Here is a 27,784-nt window from a genome sequence, read left to right on the forward strand (position 1 = left end):
TATCTGACCCCAGGAATGTGTCAATAAAGTTTCCCCTTTCTGGGACAATGAATTCACGGTGTTCTTATTTCAATTTCCAGGAGTGTATTATTACAGTCTGTTGTATTGCAGATGACACGAGCACTTTACTAACATTCCTTTATTTCAAAAACGCAGTAGCACTTCCCATTTCCGCAATATTTGCGGTGCAAATTTTGGGTGATTTTCGCTGTATACATTCGTCACCACGTCACATTCTCGCATTGTCACCAAGAGCAATCGTTCTCGCTGTAGACAGTGGTCATCATGTTTCGGCTCATCAATACGGTGATGTCATATCATAAATCACTTAAAAATAACATTTTTTCTAAGAAAGGCTGTGAACGCCCCGCGCTATACTGCATCCATACACTCTCCTACGGATGGGGAATATTATTTATGACTGCAATGCAGATATTTGAGACAGTCGTTGAAGTTCGTTTGGTTCACATAGTGTTGAACCTACGATATTCTGTTGGAAGTTAGCCTGGAGGGAGGACAACACAGCAGTAAGCCACGTTCTGCAAGCAGATTGTAATCGGAAGAGGGAGCACTGCCTGCGGACGTAGCGGGCGAGATGCGACGGCGGGAAAACCGCGGCGTGGAGCGCCGTGCAGTGTTTGCGTTGCGTGCGGCCGCCTCTCCGCCGTTCGCCTCGCCGCACCTCGCCCGCCTTAGCCGGGCCCGCCGGCGGCAGCGGCAGATCACGGCCGCGTGTGCGCAAGCGCAAAGAGTAGCGCACGGCCGGGGCGCAGTGCGCGCCTGGCGACTCGGCAGACCGCACAACACGGCGGCGCCCCGCGACTCCGGCAGCCAGACTCCAGCCACAGGTGAGCGCCGGCCACAGCTGACGGCCTTCGATGCGACGCGCCACGCTGCCTGTGCTCTGCGGCAAATCTTCCGTCGCTGGCCCCACTGTCGGTACCTGCTTCACCAGACTCTGGCAGAATCCACCAGACTCACCCTCCTTAAAATAAATAGTTGTCAAGTGTTCAGCTTAGTCTAGCCAGGCGAAACTTCCAACTATTTTTGCTATTATTTATCAGCGGATAGTTGCCCGCAGTTAAGATTTAACTTTCTGATAATATTGTAGAATTTTCCCGTTGACTCTTACTGAGGATGGCTGTTCTTGTAGGCCTGAGTCCGAGGGCTGATGTCAAGTTGCTCTCCAAGCCAGTTTATCCTTTTCAATTCTTTATATGTCTTCACAGCATCCGCACAATGCATCAGTTTTCTGTATCCATATCTGCATCGCTATATATTCTGTCATCGGATATTTTACTCCAAGTAACAGAACTCATCTACTACGTCAAGTGCCTCATTTAGCAACGTAAGTAGAATCTAAAATCCCATCACAGCACAAAAAAGGCGAATATGAGAAGAGTTATTGATGTAAAAAAAGGAAACTAGATTATCGACTATCTGGAAGCTTCAAAGACGTGTAATCAAAACATCTTGGTATATTCGTGTTGTTTTGATTGTTAGTATTAGTACCATTGTCATGTTATGTAATGCACCGTTTCAAGTAAAGTAATACGACACATGACACCATGTCGTATGATGTGACACATGCCATCATGGCCGGCCGGAGTGGCCCAGCGGTTCTAGGCGCTAAAGTCTGAAACCGCGAAACCGCTGCGGTCGCAGGGTCGAATTCTGCCTCGGGCATGGATGTATGTGGGGTCCCTAGGTTAGTTAAGTTTAAGTAGTTCTAAGTTATAGGGGACTGATGACCTCAGAAGTTGAGTCCCTTAGTGCTCAGAGCCATTTGAACCATTTTTGCCATCATGTCACCCAACATGGCATTTGTCACGTCGTACAGTATGAGGCAAGGCGTTTTTGCATCCCCACCATGCGATAATTCCTACTACACAAGCATCCTCGCTGTCGGATGCTTCCTATTGTAGGTGCATCCCACTCTCTAGAAGGTCGTAAATTCGTGTCTGTTTCTTCTTACGTGCCACACCATGCAAGTAACAGGGGGTAGGTTAGGGGGACAAATAGTCCCAACGGTGAAAAAAATCAACGCAAAAATGAAAAAAATCTTTTAGAATCCCTCCAGGAACAAATACACTCGCAGAAATTTTACCCCTCCAGAAATACTTTTTGGACTATTACATGTATGCTCTTCAACCATGTGATATTAAATGTCGTTTACTACGGCTGGCGAATCTTCTGGGTTTTGGACAAAGGATCAGAGAATTTAAGCTATAAATTGCAAGGTGCAGGTACGCCAACACCTTGGAACTAAGACAGCTAGCTGTGCTGGAGAAGTAGGATTAACTCATAAAAAAGCCTGAAATGTACGGTTGCTCTTATATAAATTACTCTGAAACTGCCAGATAAGTCGGAAACCTCGTTCCCTTCTTTTACATCCCCACTACTGTCCAGCACGTACTCGCCTTTTTTGTGCTACGATAAAAGTATTTTCCATTCAGGTTCCCAACTTTCACACCGCCATAATTTTGACATTAGACCGCCATTTCTTGACAACTGATGTAGACTTCTGTTGGTTCGCGAGATGGCTGATTCGATATAGTTTTTTTATTGTCTTTCTAATATGTTTCTTATATTGCGGCTTCGTATAAAGCTTTCAGAAAACAACAGGAAGACCATTATTACGTGTACTTGTATAACTTCTTTCAAAAATTTGCATCGATTCGCCTAAGTCTGAAACATAGTAGTAGCGCGCGAAACAGACACAGAGAAAAACTTGTTTTTTGCACGTAAAATCCGAATGAAGCTAGATTTTTGAAGGCGGGTTTTCAATTTTGTCGTAAGAATTCGTTTTTTTAAATATTATTTGATTCACTTTATGCTGTTCCTGTGTGTTCAATTCACGTAAGAACGTATTTTACAAGCTACATTTAACTCGGCTTCAAACCATCGCATCTCGACAATGCATGAAGATTACTGGATAAAAAATTCTTTTTCACTTTATCAATTTACCTTACCTCCGTGCAAAGTTTGAACCGATTCGTACAAGTTTAAAGTATAAAAGTAGCGCGCTTAAAGAACAGCCCAGAAAAACATGTATTTTGCACGTATAATCCAAACGAAGCAAGGATCTTTTTTCAAAGGGTTAAAACTTTTCTTAGACGAAGGTACGATACACCAGTGGACCAAATCTCAACTGTCACTCACTCTCCACTCCCAAGTTATTTAGAAGTACCTGTTTCTGTACACAAAATCCGAACAAATCAGCATGACAGTTTTTACACGTGAAATCTGAACGGTGCACGAGAAAAACATACAAATGGTGTCATCAGCTCAGTATTAATTTCAGCACAATTAAAATCTTTTGCAAAAGGAATTAATCGAATCGCGCAATTTGCCTGGGCGCCATCTCCGTTCGTCTTCAGACATTGCGTAATATACTGTAACATAGATATAGTAAGACAGATTTTCGAATAGGTATACAAATGGCCTATGGTTCGCACTAAACCCAATGCTTCTACCCCAAATAGGAACCGAGCATCAAGATCCCCCACCAAAACCACGATTCTGCGCTGCTACTTTCTAGGTATATTTGTTACAACACTTCCGCACTGAATCGGGTTGCCTTGGGATTAACTGACGTAATTCTATTACGATTCATTACCCTTGCTTTACTGTTATTTATGTTGACATTGTAGTCTCTTTCAGACACTACGTAGTTGACGTTAAACTGATCCCTCAAGTCCTTTGCTGTCTCTTACAGAATTACAATCTCACTGACGGTTTTGAAACTTTTAGTTTTCTTCTCCCTAATCTCCTACACTGTTGTAATTCAACTGTCGTAACGAGCCTAATGGTGCAATAGTTCTGAACTCCTCCGGAGAACCGGGACTGAATGATCCATCTGACCATTCTGCTTAATGCTCTGCGTGAGGCCGTGACACATGAAATGTATTCGCAGTTGTGAATATGGACAACCATTTGCTGTATAGTGGAATGACGACAATGAACATTTTTACCGTGCTGGGATTCGAATCTGGATTCCCCGCCTATCGCAAGCGGTCGCCTTACCGTTAGACTATCCTACCACGACTCACGACCACACCCAATCTTCCATATCTCGTCAACAGGTTCCTACGACCTGTATTCCTACATCCATTATGTATATTAAAACTTCCTGGCAGATTAAAACTGTGTTCCGGACCGAGACTCGAACTCGAGACCTTTGTCTTTCGCGGGCAAGTGCTCTGCCAACTGAGCTACGCAAGCACAACTCACACCCCGTCCTCACAGCTTTACTTCCGCCAGTATATTACCGCACAGGCGAGACATTTTACTTGAAAGTCGCTTGCCCGGTGTCGGCGGATGAACGTGATATTATTCCGAATTACGATGCATTGTTCCTTTGGACATGCATGCAAGTCCAAAAGAGCAGGTACTGAGGCGACTACAACCGGATGTCATCCGAGGATAATGCTTGGATTACGAGGTCGTCGTAGATGTCCTTCCTCTACTTTCTCCAGTCCGATCTAATGCACCAGCTTACTGGACAATACGTAGATTTTTCTATACCGCCCGTTGGTGTGTTTCGTGTCACACAACACATACTGGCAGCAGATATTGGTACAGGCACCGAGTGATAACGTTTCACTAAAAAACTCAACTTCTACTATTTTAGAGAATAATTCTATATCCCTCTTAGAAAACTTCGATCCACAGACATAACCAAAATTTATGCAAGATTTCCATCGCATGTGTCTGATAACAAGTACCGAGCCTTTGAAAATGATTTAAATTTCAGTTACATTTTTAATATACTCATTTTTTACGTCGTCTCTGTTCATTAACAAACATGTAACTATATAATCACGATTCTCGATTTAGGCTTGAAGCCATTTCAAGCGGTCCTACATGAAGGAGTAAACATGTAAAACTAAGGTTACATACATGAAGAACAGTGATGGAAATTTCAAAAGTCAGCCACTACCTGGGTGGACGTTTCGAAAATGTTATATGGAGTTCTATAGCAATTCAGTCGTGGCAAACATTCACAGGACTTTATATACAGTTTTTGATACATACGCCGAAGAAGCACCTGGGTTCTGAAATATCCAAGTACGTGCGAAATAACCTTTGGCGACGAATATTCAAAACGGCTTAAATCGGAAGCTGGTTGATCGTGAATACATAAATGCACAGCTTTTAAAAATTTACAGTCGGAGTGGAAAATAAATCTGTCTTTTGAAAACATTTGTCTCAGGAAACCAAAGAGCAAATACTTATTTGGTAGTCTTTCCTAAGAATATGCTCATGGGAAATACCCACGATCACTTCTTACTTCAATAAATGTGTTACGATTCGGTGGATCCATTTCCAGATATTATACTCTAGGTATCAGAGGTAGTGGATCTGAAGTACGGGCAGTAACCCGTTTGTGTCATAAAACGAAGAGACCAGTAGCGTGTCCTCTACTACGAAGCGTGTGCTGCCGGTGGCCGCTTTTGGTCTCGCGGAAGATCTGCTATGCAGGTTTACATCTACGTAACGACACAATACGATTTTTTCCGCTGAATCTGTTGTAGACTAACGAATCAGATCACTTATATAATGTAGTAATTTCCTCTCTCGTCACTTCGCAGATAAAGGGTTAATAACGAAAACGCCTTCACCTTCCAATCGCGCAAAAATTATTTCCTAACATGCTCCCTACGATTCTCTCTCTTACGATTGAAAGTTATGTTGTAATGTCTCTTTTCCTTTTTCCTGTTCCATTGGCGAATTGTCGAGGGAACAATGATAGTAGGTAATCCTCATTATGAGGTCGAATCTCTTAACTTCATGATCAGTTCTCGAGATGTACATACGAGGATGCTGGCGATCATGGGTGAGATTGGGAGAGAGTGAGCGCAATTTTATCTCAGCGGGCCTTTTATTTTTTTAACCTCATTTCTGATATTATAACTATATTAGTTTATATTTATCTTCATGTGGGCGCTGATAACCTCGACGTTGCGCCTATAAACCACAAACACACACGGCATACGAGGAAACCATTCTTTTAGGAATTATAGGTATTCATCTAGGAATGTAGGATCTTGAACTTTCAACAGTAAATCAATCCGTGATGGACAACGCCTCTCTTATAGCGTCTGTGACTGGAGTTCACTGACCGCACTTGTGACACATTCACGCTTACTAAATTAACCTGAACGAAACGCGCTGCTGTTCTTTGGATCTCCTCTATTTCCTCTATCAGTCCTATCTGATGCTGACAAACTGACGAGCAAGAATGAAGTATTGGGTGAACGAGCGTTTTCAAGCTCCCCTCTTTGTGGTTGGACTACACTTCCTCAGGATTCTACCAATGAATCTGCGTTTTGTATCTGCCTTACCTACAATTAGTGTCCACCCCGGTAGCTGAGTGGTCAGCGCGACAGAATATCAATCTTAAGCGCCCGGTTTCGATTCCCTGCAGGGTCAGAGATTTTCTTCGCTCAGGGACTGGGTGTTGTGTTGTTCTAATCATAATTTCATCCCCATCGAGGCGCAGGTGGTCGAAGTGGCTTCAAATCGAAAGACTGGCATCCGGTGAAATGTCTACCAAACGGGAGGCCCTAGTCACACGACATTCTTTCACCTACAATTAGTTTCATTATGTCTTTTGCTATAGTGAAATGACATTTACATTACTCAATCATCGCTCTCTGTTCCTATGATTTTTCTTATCATTCCGAACATATGACTGCTAACCAAGTCAGGTTTTGGTTAGACTACTTGCCTCCATATTCAGTTCAAAATGTATACATTTAGAACTCTGCTTGGACACTGAAAGCTATTGCATCTACACCTATATGATGACTCAGAGATCCATAATTAAGTGCATTGCAGAGAGTTCATTTAATCAATTTAAGCTAATTCTCTATCATTCCACTCCCGAACGCCGCATGGGAAACTCGAACACATAATTGTTTCCGTGCGAGTTCTTATTTCGCTTATTTTATTATAATTGTCACTTCTCCCTTTGTATGTGGGGGCCAAAAAAAAATATTTTCACACAGTGAGGAGGAGGTCCTGTCCCTGCGAAACACGCCTTTGTTTTAATGAGTGCCACCTAAATCACAAGTTCTACAAGTGGAAACAAATAGCGTAGGTGTGGAACACCCGACCTTGGCTGCAGTATTCGTTGTCACAGAAGAACACCATCATTAAATGTAATGGACCCAAACAGAACAGTTACTGTGCCAGATTGTGATAACGAATCACAGTCCCTGAGCTTTCAGATGCATATTAATCCAGACCATCATCCCATAAAGAAAAAGATCTCTGATCTACTAGTTTTTACATGAGTACAGAATGAACGCTACATGAAAAACGGCAACTAAGATACTCAAGATTTGATACATTCCATACATTTGGTTGCTTTTCTAAGGTAATGTGCTAACTGTGGTGATTTTATAGAAAAAATTTTAGACTAATGTTTTATCCTGCGTTGAAGTCCAATAATATGCTTCCTGAAAAATGATATGTCACTTCGGCTTACTTGTGTATTACCTGCAGCTTATAATCTTACATGGATTCTCCAGCTTGAGCAGTTCACCCATGTGTGAAAAATGCTTCTATCATTTCATAAAAAAGGCGAATATGACCTGGGCAGAGTTAAGGATGTAAAAGAAGGGAACTAACTTTTCCGCTGACAGCTTTCAAGACGTTTAAATCAAAACACCTTGATGTTTTCACGCAAAATTGTTTTAGCGCTCTTCATGGAACCAGTCTGCCGACAGAAATTTTATCCCCCAGAAAAACTTTTTGTAGCTATTGCACGTATGTTCTTCAGCGATGACTGGCGAGTCCTCTGGATTTTGAGCACAGGATCAGGAACTTTTGCCTGTAGATTACAAGATGCCATCACCTTGCTCATTGCGATGGGAAAGTAGGGTATTCCTAAACGTTTACAGCATAGAATTGGCACACTTAAAAAACCTCCCAAAAGATGTGATTTTTTTGCACGTAAAATCCAAACGAATGAAGACGTTTGCAAACGGTTAAAACTTAATTTAGACCAAGGTCCTATTCAACGATGGACTAAATCTGAACCATCAGTTTCACTCCAGTCCGGAGTTATGAAAGGGTGACTGTTTTTGCACGTAAAATCCGAATGGTGCACAAAATTAATTAATCGATTCGCACATTTCATTTGGTACGTCTTTCAAACCTTGCTTGTATACTGTAACATAGTTACAATAATAAATATCCTGAAACGGGTATATAAATGGTCGCTGACTAAATCAACAACTTTTATTCCATGTTTCCAGATCAAAAATAGGAACCGAGAACAAAGATTTCTCAAAAACCGTGATTCTGCGCATTTTCTTTCCATACATATTTTTTATGATGCTGATTCTTATACGAAAGAGGAGTTCCCCAAACTCACCAAGTTCACGATACCGTCAAGTGCACGAGAGGATATTAATATTGTGGGATCGATGCTATTAACGGCAATCATGGATAAAGTTAATCCACCTTCTTTTGAGAAGGTATCACAATGTCACTAGCACTGCAGTGAGATTTTCTTCAAATGAATATTTCAATACTCATCAGTCTGATAAGTAAGTACATCGTATTCGTCGTGGTCAATAATAACGAACTGCTGAGCTATTGAGTGGCTGCAGAAGTAGTTCCTTAAGACTGAACGCAAATGTAGAGAGAAATGTGATAGTTTTATGATACATGTTTACATGCGAGTAGGCAAAATAGATGTCTAGTCAATGGTGTTTTACTTAACAGTTTGTTGGACTAGAGCCTAGAACAGCTGATACAGGGTGTTTCAAAAATGACCGGTATATTTGAAACGGCAATAAAAACTAAACGAGCAGCGATAGAAATACACCGTTTGTTGCAATATGCTTGGGACAACAGTACATTTTCAGGCGTACAAACTTTCGAAATTACAGTAGTTACAATTTTCAACAACAGATGGCGCTGCAAGTGACGTGAAAGATATAGAAGACAACGCAGTCTGTGGGTGCGCCATTCTGTACGTCGTCTTTCTGCTGTAAGCGTGTGCTGTTCACAACGTGCAAGTGTGCTGTGGACAACATGGTTTATTCCTTAGAACAGAGGATTTTTCTGGTGTTTGAATTCCACCGCCTATAACACAGTGTTGTTGCAACAAGACGAAGTTTTCAACGGAGGTTTAATGTAACCAAAGGACCGAAAAGCGATACAATAAAGGATCTGTTTGAAAAATTTCAACGGACTGGGAACGTGACTGATGAACGTGCTGGAAAGGTAGGGCGACCGCGCACGGCAACCACAGAGGGCAACGTGCAGCTAGTGCAGCAGGTGATCCAACAGCGGCCTCGGGTTTCCGTTCGCCGTGTTGCAGCTGCGGTCCAGATGACGCCAACGTCCACGTATCGTCTCATGAGCCAGAGTTTACATCTCTATCCATACAAAATTCAAACGCGGCAACCCCTCAGCGCCGCTACCATTGCTGCACGAGAGACATTCGCTAACGATATAGTGCACAGGATTGATGACGGCGATATGCATGTGGGCAGCATTTGGTTCACTGACGAAGCTTATTTTTACCTGGACGGCTTCGTCAGTAAACAGAACTGGCGCATATGGGGAACCGAAAAGCCCCATGTTGCAGTCCCATCGTCCCTGCATCCTCAAAAAGTACTGGTCTGGGCCGCCATTTCTTCCAAAGGAATCATTGGCCCATTTTTCAGATCCGAAACGATTACTGCATCACGCTATCTGGACATTCTTCGTGAATTTGTGGCGGTACAAATTGCCTTAGACGACACTGCAATCACCTCGTGGTTTATGCAAGATGGTGCCCGGCCACATCGCACGGCCGACGTCTTTAATTTCCTGAATGAATATTTCGATGATCGTGTGATTGCTTTGGGCTATCCGAAACATACAGGAAGCGGCGTGGATTGGCCTCCCTATTCGCCAGACATGAACCCCTGTGACTTCTTTCTGTGGTGACACTTGAAATACCAGGTGTACCGCCAGAATCCAGAAACAATTGAACAGCTGAAGCAGTACATCTCATCTGCATGTGAAGCCATTCCGCCAGACACGTTTTCAAAGTTTTCGGGTAATTTCATTCAGAGACTACGCCATATTATTGCTACGCATGGTGGATATGTGGAAAATATCGTATTATAGAGTTTCCCAGACCGCAGCGCCATCTGTTGTTGACAATTTAACTACTGTAATTTCGAAAGTTTGTACGCCTGAAAATGTACTGTTGTCCCAAGCATATTGCAACAAACTGTGTATTTCTATCGCTGCTCGTTTAGTTTGTATTGCCGTTTCAAATATACCGGTGATTTTTGAAACACCCTGTATGTTTCCTTACCTTGCAAGTTCCCACACAAGATGCTTACAAGGTGAATTTTATTACGTAGCTGCACGTGCACACAGACATATTGCGTAACTTATTTACACGCCCCTAAACGAAGAGACAAACAGTTGTACAATTAATTCATTCTTTCTTACAGTTATATGTTGTGTACACCATTTGTTATATATAAACATATTAACCTACAATCTGAAAAAAGGCGAATACAATATTTTTCACACTGTTTTACAGGTCACTGAACAGTACACGTGTGAGTAGTGTTCAGTGACCTGTGAAGCAACGCCAAACGTAGTGCGCACACACACACACACACACACACACACACACACACACACACACACACACACACACACAACCCTTGGTGTTTTTCCATCCGTCTGCCTGAAAAACTGAATCTGCACTCTTCCTGAAGTGAACGAGATAGCGAGCTCCATTACCACTCTTGGACATGGGATTTCATAGTAGTCTACTTCCGTATTCTGTAGAATCATATAAGTGATTATACTATATAAGTAACAATTATGAAAGTTACATTAAACTTCATTACATCATGTTTCAAAATTTCAATTTTTTATGAATACATAGTAGAATACAACTTGGTTCTAGTTATTTTCCCCATCTGCTCACACTAACAAAGTTGGTACACCCAGCTAATATCGTGTATGGTCCCCCGAGAGCAAGCGAAAGTGGTGCAACGCGAGGAGTCATAGACTCGACTAATATCTGAAGTAGTACTGGAGGGAACTGACATAATGAATTATGCAGGGCTGTCCATAAATCCGTAAGAGTACCATGGGGATGGAGATCTCTTCTGAGCAGTACGTTGCAAGGCATCCCAGAAATGCTCAATAATGTTCATGCCTGGGGAGCTTGGTGGCCAGCGGAAGAGTTTAAAGTCAGAAGAGTGTTCCTGGAGCCATTCTGTAGCAACTGTGGACGTGTGGGGCGTTGCAAAGTCCTCCTGGAATTGCCCAAGTCCGTCGGAATGCACAAGGGACATGAATGGATGCTAGTGAGCAGACAGGATGCTTACGTACTTGTCACCTGTCAGAGTCGTATCTAGACGTACCAAGGATTCCATATCACTCCAACTGCACACGCCCCATACCATTACAGAGCCTCCACCAGCTTGAGCAGTCCCCTTCTTACATGCAGGATCCATAGATTCATGAGGTTTTTTCCATACCCTTACACGTCCATTCACTCGATAGAACTTGAAAAGAGACTCGTCCGACCAGGCAACATGTTTCCAGTCGTGAACAGTCCAATGAATATCGGTGTTGAAAAGTGGAGGCGAGGCTTAAAGTTCTGTGTCGTGCAGTCATCAAGCGTACACAAATGGGCCTTCGGCTCCGTAATCCCATATCAAAGATGTTTCGTTCAGTGGTTCGCGCACCGATATTTGTTGATGGCCTGACATTAAGACCTGCAGCAGTTTGCGAAAGGGTTGCACTTCTGTCACGTTGAATGATGCTCTTCAGTCGTCGTTGGTATTTTTCTTTCAGGATCTCTCTCCGGCCGCAGCGTCGCGCGGGATAGCCGCGCGGTCTAAGGCGTCTTGTCAGGGTCCGGTTGGTTCGCCCCCCACCCCACCACACTCACCACGTTGGGCCCTCGGGCAGGGAGTGTGTGTGTGTGTATGTTGTAATTAGCGTAAGTTGCTTTAAGTTAGATTAGGTAGTGCGCAAGCTTAAGAACCAACGACCTCAGCAGTTTGGTCCCATAAGACCTTACCACAAATTTCCAGATTTGGCTGCAGCGATGTCAGAGATTCGATGTTTTACCGGATTCCTGATATTCACGGTAATCTCTTGAAATGGTCGAACGGGGAAGTATCTCGGAGATTCTGAGACCAATCGCTCGTGCGCCGTCTATAATACCGTGTTCAAATTCACTTAAATGTTGATAAACTGCCATTGTAGCAGCAGTGACCGATCTAACAACTTGGACAGACACTTGTTGTCATGTATAGGGGTTGCCGACCATAGAGCCAGATTTTGCATGTTTGCGTATCTCTGTATTTGAATACTGATTCCTATACCAGTTTCTTTGGCACTTCAGTGTATTATATTCCCATATCACAGAAATGCAAGCTGAGCGCTGTGAAGCAAAACCAACTAAAAATATTACGAAATGCGTCGAGCCACAATAAGAAAGGTTATTCACAGCAGCCGATGTCGTTACAACTAAATTTTCACAGGTTTCCGCAGCGTTTGGAGGACTATCTATTGAAAATATTGTTGCACTATTCTGTTATATACGTTGATATACACTAAATCGGCCTGCGCTGCGTAAAAACCAGCAGTTTCACCTACCCTGTAGGCAGCTGATGCACGTCTTTCGCTAAACCGATAACCGGCAAGTGAATCGAGTCCTGTGAACAAGCGAGCTTTTATCTTGTCAAGCAGAGTTCTAACTTGGCTGATAACTCCTCTTTGTGCAGTAAGACAATCGTAATCCGGCGACAAAAGCAGCGCGCATCAAAGGCTCGCAGCTGGAACTGGAACTGGAGCCGTGCAGGGAGCGGCGCTGATTACCCAGCGCGCCTGGACTCAGACAAAGCCGGCCGCACTGCGAGCAGACGTGCTGGGCGCGCCGTTTTTCTGCGAGCGCCCGTGCCTCGCCTGCCTGCCAGCCTGCCTGTGTCCCCACACGCACCGCGCGCTGCACCGCGGACCGCTGACACCACAGCTGTATTTGTTCTCAACACTGAGCGAAGCTCTTCCCTGTCTGTTGGCTTTCGATCGGAAGAAAGATTCCACCTGCTTATACGCATTCCTCTACAGGGTGGTCAGAAATGGTCTGAAGACAGACTAAAGACCGATATACTAAAAGTCTTTTTCCAAAGCTGTTTCACAGAGGAAGACTGCACTGTAGTTCCTTCTCTAGAGTGTCACACAGATGACAAGATGGTAGATATCGAAATAGACGACAGAGGGATAGAGAAACAATTAAAATCGCTCTAAAGACGAAAGGCCGCTGGATCTGATGGGAAACCAGTTCAATTTTACACGGAGTACGAGAAGGAACTTGCCCCCCTTCTGGCAGCCGTGTCCCGCAAGTCTCTAGAAGAGCGTAGCGTTCCAACGGATTGGAAAAGGGCGTAGGTCATCGCCGTTTTCAAGAAGGGACGTCGAACAGATGTGCAGAACTATAGGCCTATATCTCTAACGTCGATCACTTGTACAATTTTGTAACGTATTATGTTCGAGTATAATGACTTTTCTGGAGACTAGAAATCTACTCTGTAGGAATCAGCATGGGTTTCGAAAAAGACGGTCGTGTGAAACCCAGCTCGCGCTATTCGTCCACGAGACTCAGAGGGCCATAGACACGGGTTCGCAGGTAGATGCCGTGTTTCTTGACTTCCGCAAGGCATTCGATACAGTTCCCAACAGTCGTTTAACGAACAAAGTAAGAGCATGTGGACTATCAGACCAATTGTGTGATTGGATTGAAGAGTTCCTAGATAACAGAACTCAGCATGTCATTCTCAATGGAGAGAAGTCTTCCGAAGTAAAAGTGATTTCACGTGTGCCGCAGGGGACTGTCTTAGGACCGTTGCTATTCACAATATGCATAAATGACCTTGTGGATGACATCGTAAGTTCACTGAGGCTTTTTGCGGATGATGCTGCGGTATATCCAGAGGTTGTAACAATGGAAAATTGTACTGAAATGCAGGAGGATCTGCAGCGAATTAACGCATGGTGCAGGGAATGGCAATTGAATCTCAATGTAGACAAGTGTAATGCGCTGCGAATACATAGAAAGAAAGATCCCTCACCATTTAGCTACAATATAGCAGGTCAGCAACTGGAAGCAGTTAATTCCATAAATTATGTGGAAGTACGCATTAAGAGTGATTTAAAATGGAATGATCATATAAGGTTGATCGTTGGTAAAGCAGATGCCAGACTGAGATTCATTGCAAGAATCCTAAGGAAATGCAATCCGAAAACAAAGGAAGTAGGTTACAGTACACTTGTTCGCCCACTGCTTGAATACTGCTCAGCAGTGTAAGATCCGTACCAGATAGGGTTGATAGAAGAGATAGAGAAGATCCAACGGAGAGCAGTGCGCTTCGTTATAGGATCATTTAGTAACCTCGAAAGCGGTTACTAAACTCCAGTGGAATACTCTGCAAGAGAGACGCTCAGTAGCTCAGTACCGGCTTTTGTTGTCGCCCTAACCGCCGTCTGCTTCACGTCTGCTGTGCAGCGAGCTACCTTAATTTAAGTATTATCTGTATTTTTCTTACTTGTCACTTCTTCTTCTGCGTGTTTTTGCTTTTAGGAAGCTTTAATAGTAGAGTGCTATTAAGTGTTCCATAGATCTCGTGTTTGTTTTAAATACAGTCAGAGAGTCCCTTTAGTCAGCCGTAGTGCTAGTAGTGCTAGTGTTTGTTTTCAATACCGTCCAGAGACAGGTAGTGCTATTTTCCTTGTTTCTACAAGAAGTGGTTAGCAATCACAGTTTAGTCAATAATCAACCGCCTTTAGTGAATTAGCAGTCTAGTTAACAGCTGATTAACACTCTATAGTAAATTGATTTCTTAGGATGGCTAGGATGTGTGGCTGCTGTGTACGGACGCAGGAGGAATTGGCCACTCTTCGCGAACAGCTGAGCGTGTTGATGGCCGCGGTCAGCCGTCTTCAGGCTGCTGCCTCGGAGTGTAGCGGCAGTGGGGAGTCTGGTGCGTCGCATGGTGCACCCCAGGTGTTAGATGCTTCACCCACTGTCCCTGCTGTCGAGACATCTTCGCGGGTACCGGGCGCGGTTGGGCCACCCTCTCCCCAAGGGGAGTGGCGGGTTCAGCGGCGTTCGCGGCGCACGAGGCGGAGGGTCAATGTGGAGGCTGGCCGTGTGGCATCGCCCGCTCTGCCTGTGAGTGGACATGTGGCTGCTCCTTCAGCAAGGTCCGAGCAGGCACACGGGGGGAGGGGTTTATTAGTTATTGGGAGCTCCAACGTTAGGCGGGTGATGGAGCCCCTTAGGGAAATAGCGGAAAGGTCGGGGAAGAAGGCCAGTGTTCACTCTGTCTGCTTGCAGGGGGGTCTCATCCGAGATGTGGAGGAGGCCCTACCGGCGGCGATAGAGAGCACTGGGTGCACCCGACTGCAAATTGTTGCTCATGTCGGCACCAATGACTCTTGCCGTCTGGGTTCAGAGGTCATCCTCAGTTCGTACAGGCGGTTGGCGGAGTTGGTGAAGGTGGAAAGCCTCGCTCGCGGGGTGGAATCAGAGCTAACTATTTGTAGTATCGTTCCGAGAACCGATCGCGGTCCTCTGGTTTGGAGCCGAGTGGAAGGCTTAAACCAGAGGCTCAGACGATTCTGCGGAGAGCTGGGGTGCAAATTTCTCGACCTCCGCTATCGGGTGGAGAAATGTAGGGTCCCCCTGAATAGGTCAGGCGTGCACTACACGCCGGAAGCGGCTACGAGGGTAGCGGAGTACGTGTGGAGTGCACATGGGGTTTTTTTAGGTTAGAGAATTCCCTCCCTAGGCCCGACAAGACGCCTCCTGAGACGCGGCAAGGCAGGAGTAGGCAAAATGCAACAAGGAATAACAATATTAATGTGCTAATAGTAAACTGCAGGAGCGTCTATAGAAAGGTCCCAGAACTGCTCTCATTAATAAACGGTCACAACGCCCATATAGTACTAGGAACAGAAAGTTGGCTGAAACCAGACGTAAACAGTAATGAAATCCTAAACTCTGATTGGAATGTATACCGCAGAGATAGGCTGGACAGTGAAGGGGGAGGCGTGTTTATAGCGATAAGAAGTGCAATAGTATCGAAGGAAATTGACGGAGATTCGAATTGTGAAATGATTTGGGTGAAGGTCACGGTTAAAGCAGGCTCAGACATGGTAATTGGATGTCTCTATAGGCCCCCGTGCTCAGCAGCTGTTGTGGCTCAGCACCTGAAGAATAATTTGGAAAATATTTCGAGTAGATTTCCCCACCATGTTATAGTTCTGGGTGGAGATTTTAATTTGCCGGATATAGACTGGGAGACTCAAACGTTCATAACGGGTGGCAGGGACAAAGAATCCAGTGAAATATTTTTAAGTGCTTTATCTGAAAACTACCTTGAGCAATTAAACAGAGAACCGACTCGTGGCGATAACATATTAGACCTTCTGGTGACAAACAGACCCGAACTATTTGAATCAGTTAATGCAGAACAGGGAATCAGCGATCATAAAGCGGTTATTGCATCGATGATTTCAGCCGTAAATAGAAATATTAAAAAAGGTAGGAAGATTTTTCTGTTTAGCAAAAGCGACAAAAAGCAGATTTCAGAGTACTTGATGGCTCAACACACAAGTTTTGTCTCAAGTACAGATAGTGTTGAGGATCAGTGGACGAAGTTCAAAACCATGGTACAATATGCGTTAGATGAGTATGTGCCAAGCAAGATCGTAAGAGATGGAAAAGAGCCACCGTGGTACAACAACCGAGTTAGAAAACTGCTGCGGAAGCAAAGGGAACTTCACAGCAAACATAAACATAGCCAAAGCCTTGCAGACAAACAAAAATTACGCGAAGCGAAATGTAGTGTGAGGAGGGCTATGCGAGAGGCTTTCAATGAATTCGAAAGTAAAGTTCTATGTACTGACTTGGCAGAAAATCCTAAGAAATTTTGGTCCTATGTCAAAGCGGTAGGTGGATCAAAACAAAATGTCCAGACACTCTGTGACCAAAATGGTACTGAAACAGAGGATGACAGACTAAAGGCCGAATTACTAAATGTCTTCTTCCAAAGCTGTTTCACAGAGGAAGACTGCACTGTGCTTCCTTCTCTAGATTGTCGCACAGTTGACAAAATGGTAGATATCGAAGTAGACGACAGAGGGATAGAGAAACAATTAAAATCGCTCAAAAGAGGAAAGGCCGCTGGTCCTGATGGGATACCAGTTCGATTTTACACAGAGTACGCGAAGGAACTTGCCCCCCTTCTTGCAGCGGTGTACCGTAGGTCTCTAGAAGAGCGAAGCGTTCCAAAGGATTGGAAAAGGGCACAGGTCATCCCCGTTCTCAAGAAGGGACGTCGAACAGATGTGCAGAACTATAGACCTATATCTCTAACGTCGATCAGTTGTAGAATTTTGGAACACGTATTATGTTCGAGTATAATGTCTTTTCTGGAGACTAGAAATCTACTCTGTAGGAATCAGCATGGGTTTCGAAAAAGACGATCGTGTGAAACCCAGCTCGCGCTATTCGTCCACGAGACTCAGAGGGCCTTAGACACGGGTTCACAGGTAGATGCCGTGTTTCTTGACTTCCGCAAGGCGTTTGACACAGTTCCCCATAGTCGTTTAATGAACAAAGTAAGGGCATACGGACTATCAGATCAATTGTGTGATTGGATTGAGGAGTTCCTAGATAACAGAACGCAGCACGTCATTCTCAATGGAGAGAAGTCTTCCGAAGTAAGAGTGATTTCAGGTGTGCCGCAGGGGAGTGTCATAGGACCGTTGCTATTCACAATATACATAAATGACCTGGTGGATGACATCGGAAGTTCACTGAGGCTTTTTGCAGATGATGCTGTGGTGTATCGAGAGGTTGCAACAATGGAAAATTGTACTGAAATGCAGGAGGATCTGCAGCGAATTGACGCATGGTGCACGGAATGGCAATTGAATCTCAATGTAGCGAAGTGTAATGTGATGCGAATACATAGAAAGATAGGTCCCTTATCATTTAGCTACAAAATAGCAGGTCAGCAACTGGAAGCAGTTAATTCCATAAATTATCTGGGAGTACGCATTAGGAGTGATTTAAAATGGAATGATCATATGAAGTTGATCGTCGGTAAAGCAGATGCCAGACTGAGACTCATTGGAAGAATCCTAAGGAAATGCAATCCGACAACAAAGGAAGTAGGTTACAGTACGCTTGTTCGCCCACTGCTTGAATACTGCTCAGCAGTGTGGGATCCGCACCAGGTAGGGTTGATAGAAGAGATAGAGAAGATCCAACGGAGAGCAGCGCGCTTCGTTACAGGATCATTTAGTAATTGCGAAAGCGTTACAGATATGATAGATAAACTCCAGTGGAAGACTCTGCAGGAGAGACGCTCAGTAGCTCGGTACGGGCTTTTGTTAAAGTTTCGAGAACATACCTTCACCGAAGAGTCAAGCAGTATATTGCTCCCTCCTACGTATATCTCGCGAAGAGACCATGAGGATAAAATCAGAGAGATTAGAGCCCACACAGAAGCATACCGACAATCCTTCTTTCCACGTACAATACGAGACTGGAATAGAAGGGAGAACCGATAGAGGTACTCAGGGTACCCTCCGCCACACACCGTCAGGTGGCTTGCGGAGTACGGATGTAGATGTAGATGTAGATGTAGAAGTTTCGAGAACATACCTTCATCGAGAGTCAAGCAGTATATTGCTCCCTCCTACGTATACCTCGCGAAGAGATCATGAGGACAAAATCAGAGAGATTAGAGCCCACACAGAGGCGTACCGACAATCCTTCTTTCCACGAACAATACGGGACTGGAATAGAAGGTAGAACCGATAGAGGTACTCAAGGTACCCTCCACCACACACCGTCAGGTGGCTTGCGGAGTATGGATGTAGATGCAGATGTAGAAGTAGATGTAGAAGAGCTTGCAAGTGTGTTGCAGGATAAGTTGTGGTGAGAAACAATTGTTAAGGATATAATTCGATACTATGTGCCAAATTCGAGTAGCATTAGCCAATCAGACAGCAGCGAGCTCAAATTCAAGCGGCCTGTCTAAGACATTGTCGCCAAACGTTTTGTTCGTTTGGTTTCCTATAACTGAACAAGAGAGCGATAGAACAATTGAACATAACCGAGCCAAAGGCTGAGCAGTCTTTTGAAGTATCGTCTACGCTATGAGAAAAACTTACACTAATTTTATCTGGAGGGCCTTCTGAATTTGCGGGCGCAACGGCCTCGTTGCCTAATGTCAATACTAAATAACTCGAATACGGCGCAACGTATCGAATTTTTTCCTTTACAATTATTTATCAGCACAACTGATCCTTCGATACCATTACAATATTTTCAGACCATTTTCTGTCACTGTGTATATAATACTAGTCATTAGCACTTTGGCGACCAAGCACGAGCATAATCCGAGCCGGAATGACGTGTTTAAATTAATAGCTAGCTGATCTAATACGTGATCGCACTGATGTGATTTAATGCATGCATTGATAAGATACCGGAGATTTTTTTAAAGAATGATTGTGCCTCCCCACATCATTTAAAATGTGTAAGGTAATAAACACCTAATTTAAATATGAAAGTTAATTCTGGACGCTTGGTCTTTCTTTTAACATGTATTAATCTTTAAGATATATTAGATACATACATGCCTGAAACGCTTTAAATAACGGTATACATGGCTGATTGACTAGAGCAAAAATTATTTTAAGTGCCCAGTCTTCAAAGAGTTAAACTGAAACTCCAGGAACGACGGCAAAATAAGATTATTTTTCGTATTGTGCGACTGAAGTCTGTATGATTAAATATGTAGGTAATTTGGGGCATATAGGATGCCAATCTTACGACAAAGGACTACCATCTCAGTCAGTAACAACGCCTCCAACACGGCTGGACATCGAGTCGAGCTGACTGCGCATGACACGTAAAATCACTCCATGATACTTTTGCCCTACAGCAGAGTTTGTCCACAATAGTAACTGGCTAGTAGCTGTGCGACACTCCCTCAGCAATTGAGACCACATACAATCAATATGTAAGAGAGGGCAACTTACTGGTCGGAGCAACAGTCGAACGATCTCTGTATCGCAGCGGCACAGGATAAAAATGGTTCAAATGGCTCTGAGCACTATGGGACTTAACATCTGAGGTCATTAGTCTCCTAGACTTAGAACTATATAAACCTAACTAACCTAAGGACATCACACACATCCATACACAAGGCAGGATTCGAACCTGCGACCGTAGCAGCAGCGCGGTTCCGGACGGCACAGGATACCAGGGGCAATAAGCAGTCTTGCATTTTATCGTCGATGATGTCACGGAGACTATGGAAACAGGGCCCAGTCATCCGCCTTAACATGTAAGAAATACAATGCCTGCTTTCCAGATTACGGGCTATGAAAATCGGTGATCGAGTTGTGTATAGCTCATACTTTCACTCCAACTGTTGGTACCCCTACGATGATAACAAAAGCAACCTGGTGATGTTCGTTCTTTTCGCAATCCGCAACTCGAATACGATTATCTTATTGCTATACGCAGAACCAGGAGTCGTGTATGGTGAGTTACTGTTAGGCGTACCAGTGTCGCCGTGCCTCTCTCTGCTCCAGCTTCAAGTGAAGCCGCAGCAACGGTAGCCTTGTTGACAATCCGTGGCGCTCCATACGTCGTCGCACTGTTTGTGTGAATGCTCGTCTTGTGACAAACAGGCCCGTTTGCTGAGTCAAGGTATATGACGTGGCAGCTCGACGCTGCACAAACCAGCGAACAATGCGTCAGTCCTCTGCTGCGGTAGTCCGACAGGGTCGCTGAGTTCCTGCATGGCTCTTTTGAACTCACCGACTCCAAATTCGCATGAAAGTCGTAGGTTACGTACCACCGCAAGAAGCAGTATCGTCTAACGATGGACCACCGACTCCATATTCGCATGAAGTCTACGGCTACGTACCAGCCAAGCAGTAGTATCACCTACCGATGGACTACAGTATTGGTAGAGAACGACTCTGCTGCTGTCTAGTTCCATCAAGTGTACCTAGACGTTTCTCCTTGTTCATGAAACACCACACGATCTGTTTATAGCCAACGGGGTTGCCGAGCGGTTCTAGGCGCTACAGTCTGGAGCCGCGCGACCTCTACGGTCGCAGGTTCGAATCCTGCCTCGGGCATGGATGTTTGTGATGTCCTTAGGTTAGTTAGCTTTACGTAGTTCTACGTTGTAGGGGACTGATGACCTCAGAAGTTAAGTCCCATAGTGCCCAGAGCCATTTGAACCATTTGTAATGCGATTTCTGCGTGAGAAACTTGCTACGTACACTACTCATGTCTAATTTTCTGCAGTTTTAATGACAACAGTATTCCTCGACAAGTTGAAAACTGGTTGTTAATATTGTTTCTGTGGCGCGCGGAGTGCCCGCGCGGTTAGAGGCGCCATGTCACTGATTGCGCGATCCCTCCCGCCGCAGATTTGAGTCCTCCCTCGGGCATGGGTGTGTGTGTGTGTTGTTCTTAGCATAAGTTAGTTTAAGTAGTGTGTAAGTCTAGGGACCGATCACCTCAGCAGTTTGGTCCCGTAGGAATTCACACACATTTAACACTTAACATTGATTCTGTTGTTAGTTTGGCAGAGATCAGTAGTAATATAGATAGAGAATATGGTAGCAAAAACGGCGATTTTCGCCACGGGTTCGGCGGCCAATCGTAAAAGCGTTACGCAATGACCAGATACAAATGGTAGACACTAGGAGACAGCAGAGGTAATTCATTAATCATTTGCACATCTTTCCCAACTCACGGAACGGCCACTACTAGAAGAAAAGAAAAAAATAGAGCTCATAAGAAGGCATTTGTGCAGCGACACTAATAGAGGAGGGCCGCGAGGGGTGGCCGCGCGGTCTAGGACGTCTTGTCACGGTGCGCGGCTTCCCCCGTCGAAGGTTCGAGTCCTCCCTCGCCATGGGTGTACGAGTTGTCCTTAGCGTACGTTAGTTTAAGTTAGACTAAGTAGTGCGTAATCCTAGGGATCGATGACCTCAGTAGTTTAGTGCTATAAGACCATAGCACAAATAAACCAAAAAATAAACTGATGAGGAGATGGTAGCAGCTCTAAAAATATCTACGGCTACACAGCGCTAGGTGGTTTTAGCAGTACACATTTACATACAGATTCCCTGTCGGTGAGAGATGTAATACGAGAAGCGTACATGTATGTGAGACTAGCAAGCGGTAGGCAAACAGTCTTTAACATAGTCTTCTTAGCGTGCTCAAGCAAAGTACCTAGCGTGTAGGCACACTGTGTTCAACTTAGAGATGAGTTACAAAGAATCCCATCCCGTGAGAATGTGGGAAAATTATAATGAATCACCTGCAGCTTCGGCCGTTCAGAATATAATCAAAATTTTCGTCAGCGATATCCGTCATCTGGAGACGTTTCGAGGCATACATGCTTGATGTCTCAAAGAACAGACCTTGTTGACGATCGACAGCTGTACGAAATAATTCGAACTTTCGTGCCTGATGCGAATTCTTTGACATTAGCTGTGTTAGGTATAGATATCAGTAGATATAGGTGTCAGTGGCGGCGTTCTTGGTATTCAAATGTTCAGTGAACCATTTGAGTGTGCAGATTATAAACGTATATATTCAAATATCCTTCTTTTCTTTCTCGTATTAAATCATTTTATTTGCATTTTCAAAGTATTTTTATCGTGTGAAAAATTATAAGTCGGTCACACATATGTAATGGCGACGCGTTGCCCAGCCACTGCCGAGATTCAGTTTCTCTTTTGAGCCTGCGTGAGTAAACTTACGAGTGACCGTTCTGTACCACGAATTGTCCCGATCCAAAGGCTGCAGCTCTCAACCAAAGCAGTTGGCACGTCTTGTGTCTTCAGCATAATGGACTGATATTCTTACAGCCGTTTAACAGTAAATTCAGTTATTTATTGTGCTTTTCTGTTGATAAGCGTATTCACCTGTTATTGGAGATTTTTTTCTAAGAAGAATCATCAGCGTTCAATATCTTTTAGAAACAAATGTGTCAACTTTAAGCTTGGAAGATTAGTGTGAGACAAAGAAGCTTGATAGGCCAATCCCACAGTTCGATTTAAAATAAGCTCCAACATGTAAAGGTAAGACATTCTGCAGGTTTTTTAATGTAAACATATATAAAAGAAACAGTCAGATTTGCTGTTACATCTCCTCTACAAGTAAACTATTTTGTTTTCCGTGTTTGCTGTTTGCTAAGGGTAAAGATACAAGCCGGACCTGCACTGACGTCATCAAAGTCATCTAACACAAAGGGCTAAGAGGCACGAGGAATCTCTAGCACGTAAGAATTATAATTTAGATTTATCAGTCCTTGGAGAACTCAAATTAGGCAACAGCTTAGGTCAGTTTTCAGACAGAATATACACTCCTGGAAATGGAAAAAAGAACACATTGACACCGGTGTGTCAGACCCACCATACTTGCTCCGGACACTGCGAGAGGGCTGTCGAAGCAATGATCACACGCACGGCGCAGCGGACACACCAGGAACCGCGGTGTTGGCCGTCGAATGGCGCTAGCTGCGCAGCATTTGTGCACCGCCGCCGTCAGTGTCAGCCAGTTTGCCGTGGCATACGGAGCTCCATCGCAGTCTTTAACACTGGTAGCATGCCGCGACAGCGTGGACGTGAACCGTATGTGCAGATGACGGACTTTGAGCGAGAGCGTATAGTGGGCATGCGGGAGGCCAGGTGGACGTACCGCCGAATTGCTCAACACGTGGGGCGTGAGGTCTCCACAGTATATGGATGTTGTAGCCAGTGGTCGGCGGAAGGTGCACGTGCCCGTCGACCTGGGACCGGACCGCAGCGACGCACGGATGCACGCCAAGACCGTAGGATCCTACGCAGTGCCGTAGGGGACCGCACCGCCACTTCCCAGCAAATTAGGGACACTGTTGCTCCTGGGGTATCGGCGAGGACCATTCGCAACCGTCTCCATGAAGCCGGGCTACGGTCCCGCACACCGTTAGGCCGTCTTCCGCTCACGCCCCAACATCGTGCAGCACGCCTCCAGTGGTATCGCGACAGGCGTGAATGGAGGGACGAATGGAGACGTGTCGTCTTCAGCGATGAGAGTCGCTTCTGCCTTGGTGCCAATGATGGTCGTATGCCCGTTTGGCGCCGGGCAGGTGAGCGCCACAATCAGGACTGCATACGACCGAGGCACACAGGGCCAACACCCGGCATCATGGTGTGGGGAGCGATCTCCTACACTGGCCGTACACCTCTGGTTATCGTCGAGGGGACACTGAATAGTGCACGGTACATCCAAACCGTCATCGAAGCCATCGTTGTACCATTCCTAGACCGGCAAGGGAACTTGCTGTTCCAACAGGACAATGCACGTCCGCATGTATCCCGTGCCACCCAACGTGCTCTAAAAGGTGTAAGTCAACTACCCTGGCCAGCAAGATCTCCGGATCTGTCCCCCATTGAGCATGTTTGGGACTGGATGAAACGTCGTCTCACGCGGTCTGCACGTCCAGCACGAACACTGGTGCAACTGAGGCGCTAGGTGGAAATGGCATGGCAAGCCATTCCACAGGACTACATCCAGCATCTCTACGATCGTCTCCATGGGAGAATAGCAGCCTGCATTTCTGCGAAAGGTGGATATACACTGTACTAGTGCCGACATTGTGCATGCTGTGTTGCCTGTGTCTATGTGCCTGTGGTTCTGTCAGTGTGATCATGTGATGTATCTGACCCCAGGAATGTGTCAATAAAGTTTCCCCTTCCTGGGACAATGAATTCACGGTGTTCTCATTTCAATTTCCAGGAGTGTAGAAAGACACAATGGCCACGTAAGGAAAGGTAGGATTTTTTTTCAGAATAATTGACAATGTTAAGTTCTGACGTTAATCTGAACTTACCTTACGTCGCCATGATAAAACAGCAGAATCTAACAATCTTGGAATACTCAGATGGCTAACGAACTTCACTTCAGCTTTGATGACGTTGTAAAATAGCACATTGGACTATGCTGCATCCTAGGATGTAAAACATGACTTACTAGAGAGCATGTTACATGTGTGTCTTGAGGAAAGTAATGCAGAAATATCTGAGGCAGATGTTGTGTCTATGATAGCAGATGAAACTTCCGATGTATGCTTTTCAGAAAAGGCCGTTGAAAGATTCTGGAGATTTTAAAATCTTCCTCCTTAGCAGCTTGAAGTCAAAATGACCCTGCCGGTGTTATCCAAGGACAGAAAGAAAAAGTTACATCTCAGAGTTATGACAGTGCTTGCGTCATGTTCTAACAACATGTATGGGTCAAAGCAACTGTCAGAGTATCATTTGGCTTATTATATTCACTGTTATGCACAACACCTGAACTATAAACAAACAAATAACTCTTTTTCAGTACTATCGCAGATGTAGCAATACTCTTCTATAATTCATCTGAAAGAGTGGCTGTTAGAGGTACAATTGTCAAACGAAAAGTCCCTCAGGGGTCAACCACAAGATGGAACTTTAAATCGAGAACAGTTCTCAGAGTTCACGAGAATAAAGAGGTCATTCTAGAATGTCTTCAACACATTGAAGATAAGGTTGAAACTCAAAAGGCCATACGTTTCCCTTTGGTTACAGATATTTCATAAAATAATGGGTATCTTGTAGCCAGTTACAAAAGCTGACAACAAATCCCGTCTCAAAAAGTAAGCAACAGAATCAATCGAGAATGAAAATTAGAGATAACGTTGTTAGTATCATAATCAAGGATGAACCAAATGTAGCATAAAGAAGATGCGAGGACATACGTAGAACAAGGAATGTAGCAGCAAAGGAAGCATATAACATAATAATTTGGCTGAGCAAACAGAGGTTTGAATTCTCTAATCACTTACTGTCCTTTAATTTATTTGACCGTCACTCTTTCCCTTCGCTGAAAAATAAATCCTCTGAGAAAATACTCCTGTGCAGTCCTATCAATTTTTAATAAAGGTAAGTTAAAAACAAAGCTACAAATCATTTATTCTCAAAATGATTTTCGAGAAACGAAAAGTTTAATTGCCCTTCCGAAGTTTTGAATTGAAAAATCTGCAATAACATTTTGGTGACGCTATGAAATTGCTGAATTTAGTACCTGCTATCGCAGTGGTGACGTATGAATCACAGTCGTATTTCTCCATTTTGTCACGGATCAAACCGTTCCTTAGAAGTAACGTGGATGAAGATAATCTATATGCTTTTGCCATATTATTTATTGAAAAGGATATGATCCGCAGGCTTCCAGATTTTAAAGAGAGATTCATAGATAGATTCGCCACGACAATGGAAATAAGAATGGACTTTCTCTATAAATATACCTCTGCAGCCGATTTAACCATATAAACGTCATCAAGCTCATTTTAAATTAATTTTAGAGTGACGTAAATATTTTAAGTAATTTAGAAAATTAAATTGTTTGGAGGAATAAATTGCGTAATTGGTGAAAGTTGTGAACGCCCTTTGATTTTAGTACCAACCATCAGTGATACATACAATAGCTATTAGTGACATATGAAAATTATTGGCGCACTGGGACTCGAAACCGGATTTCCCATTAATCGCCGGTGGTCGCCCTAACCACTTCGGCTATCCGTGCACGCTCCTCAGACAGACACAAACCTCCATATGCCAAATTGCCTACATCCTTATGCCACAAAGCCCACTATATTCATACCTAATGCTTACTTGCGTTACTGAATGGATTCTCGCACCAGGAAGAATGATGCTATGAGGAATCGAGACGAATACTTCTATTTGTCGCTTGCCGGTCTAAGCTTGTATACCTGGGCCTCAAAGATATTGATGATCGTACCGTAGGTGCAACCACAATAGAAGGGCGTCTTTATACAGTGATTGCTAAAGAGCGACAGCAGCCTTTTCAGTAGCAGCAGGGGAAACATTCTCGATGGTGGACATGTAACATTAGTCATAATGGTTTCGCTGTGCTAGAACTGCGAACAGCTGCAACCAAGAGAAAATTACAGGCGTGACTTTTTCTTCCCGACGTGCGAACATCAAAATGGCTGATATTGAGATAACCGATTGCGGAAAAGAAAAACAACTACAATCGCTTAGCAGTTCAAAGGCATTAGGACCAGACGGGATACCTGTCAGACTCTGCAAAGATTGTGCAGAATAGCTTGCTCCCCTACTAGCAGTAAATTATCGGAAATCACTTGAGCAACGAAGAGAACCTAGCGACTGGAAGAAAGCACTATAGGACAGAATTGTGGAACATGTTCTATGCTCAAGAAATATGATGGATTTGGAGACTGAAAATCAACATGGATTCCGCTAACAGAGATCCTGAGAAGCTCAGCTCGCTCTGTTTCTCCATGAAATCCACGGCGCCACAGACAACGGCGCCCAGGTTGGTGGAGCGTTCCTTGGCTTCAGGAAGAGATTTTACTACTTCCTGCATTGCAATTTAGTGAAAAAATACGAGCTTATCGAGTATCGGAGCAGATTTCCGACTGGATTCAAGACTTCCTTGCAGATAGAAATCAAAGCGTCGTCCTTAACGGAACAAAACCGCCAGAAGTAAAGGTAATTTCCGGAGCACCCAAAGGCAGTGTGATATCACCGTTTCTGTTCACAATATGCACTGAACAAGCTAAATAAACCGGTACACGTACCTAATACCGCGTAGGGCCCTCGCGAGCCAGCAGAGGTGTCGCAACACGAAGTG

General features: G+C 44.3%; 1 protein-coding gene across 2 annotated transcripts in view; it reads left to right on the forward strand.

Moving 5' to 3' along the window:
- Positions 1-783: 783 nt before the first annotated feature.
- The window catches only part of LOC126299516 (GTP-binding protein Rhes-like), a 441,951-nt gene continuing 414,950 nt past the window's right edge, over positions 784-27,784 (forward strand). For both annotated transcript variants that reach the window (XM_049991524.1, XM_049991598.1), the window contains exon 1: positions 784-848. The gene's annotated coding sequence lies outside the window, so the exon portion shown is untranslated. The remainder of the gene's footprint in view (positions 849-27,784) is intronic.

The sequence above is a fragment of the Schistocerca gregaria genome, chromosome 1 (assembly GCF_023897955.1).
Source record: "Schistocerca gregaria isolate iqSchGreg1 chromosome 1, iqSchGreg1.2, whole genome shotgun sequence".
Taxonomy (NCBI): domain Eukaryota; kingdom Metazoa; phylum Arthropoda; class Insecta; order Orthoptera; family Acrididae; genus Schistocerca; species Schistocerca gregaria.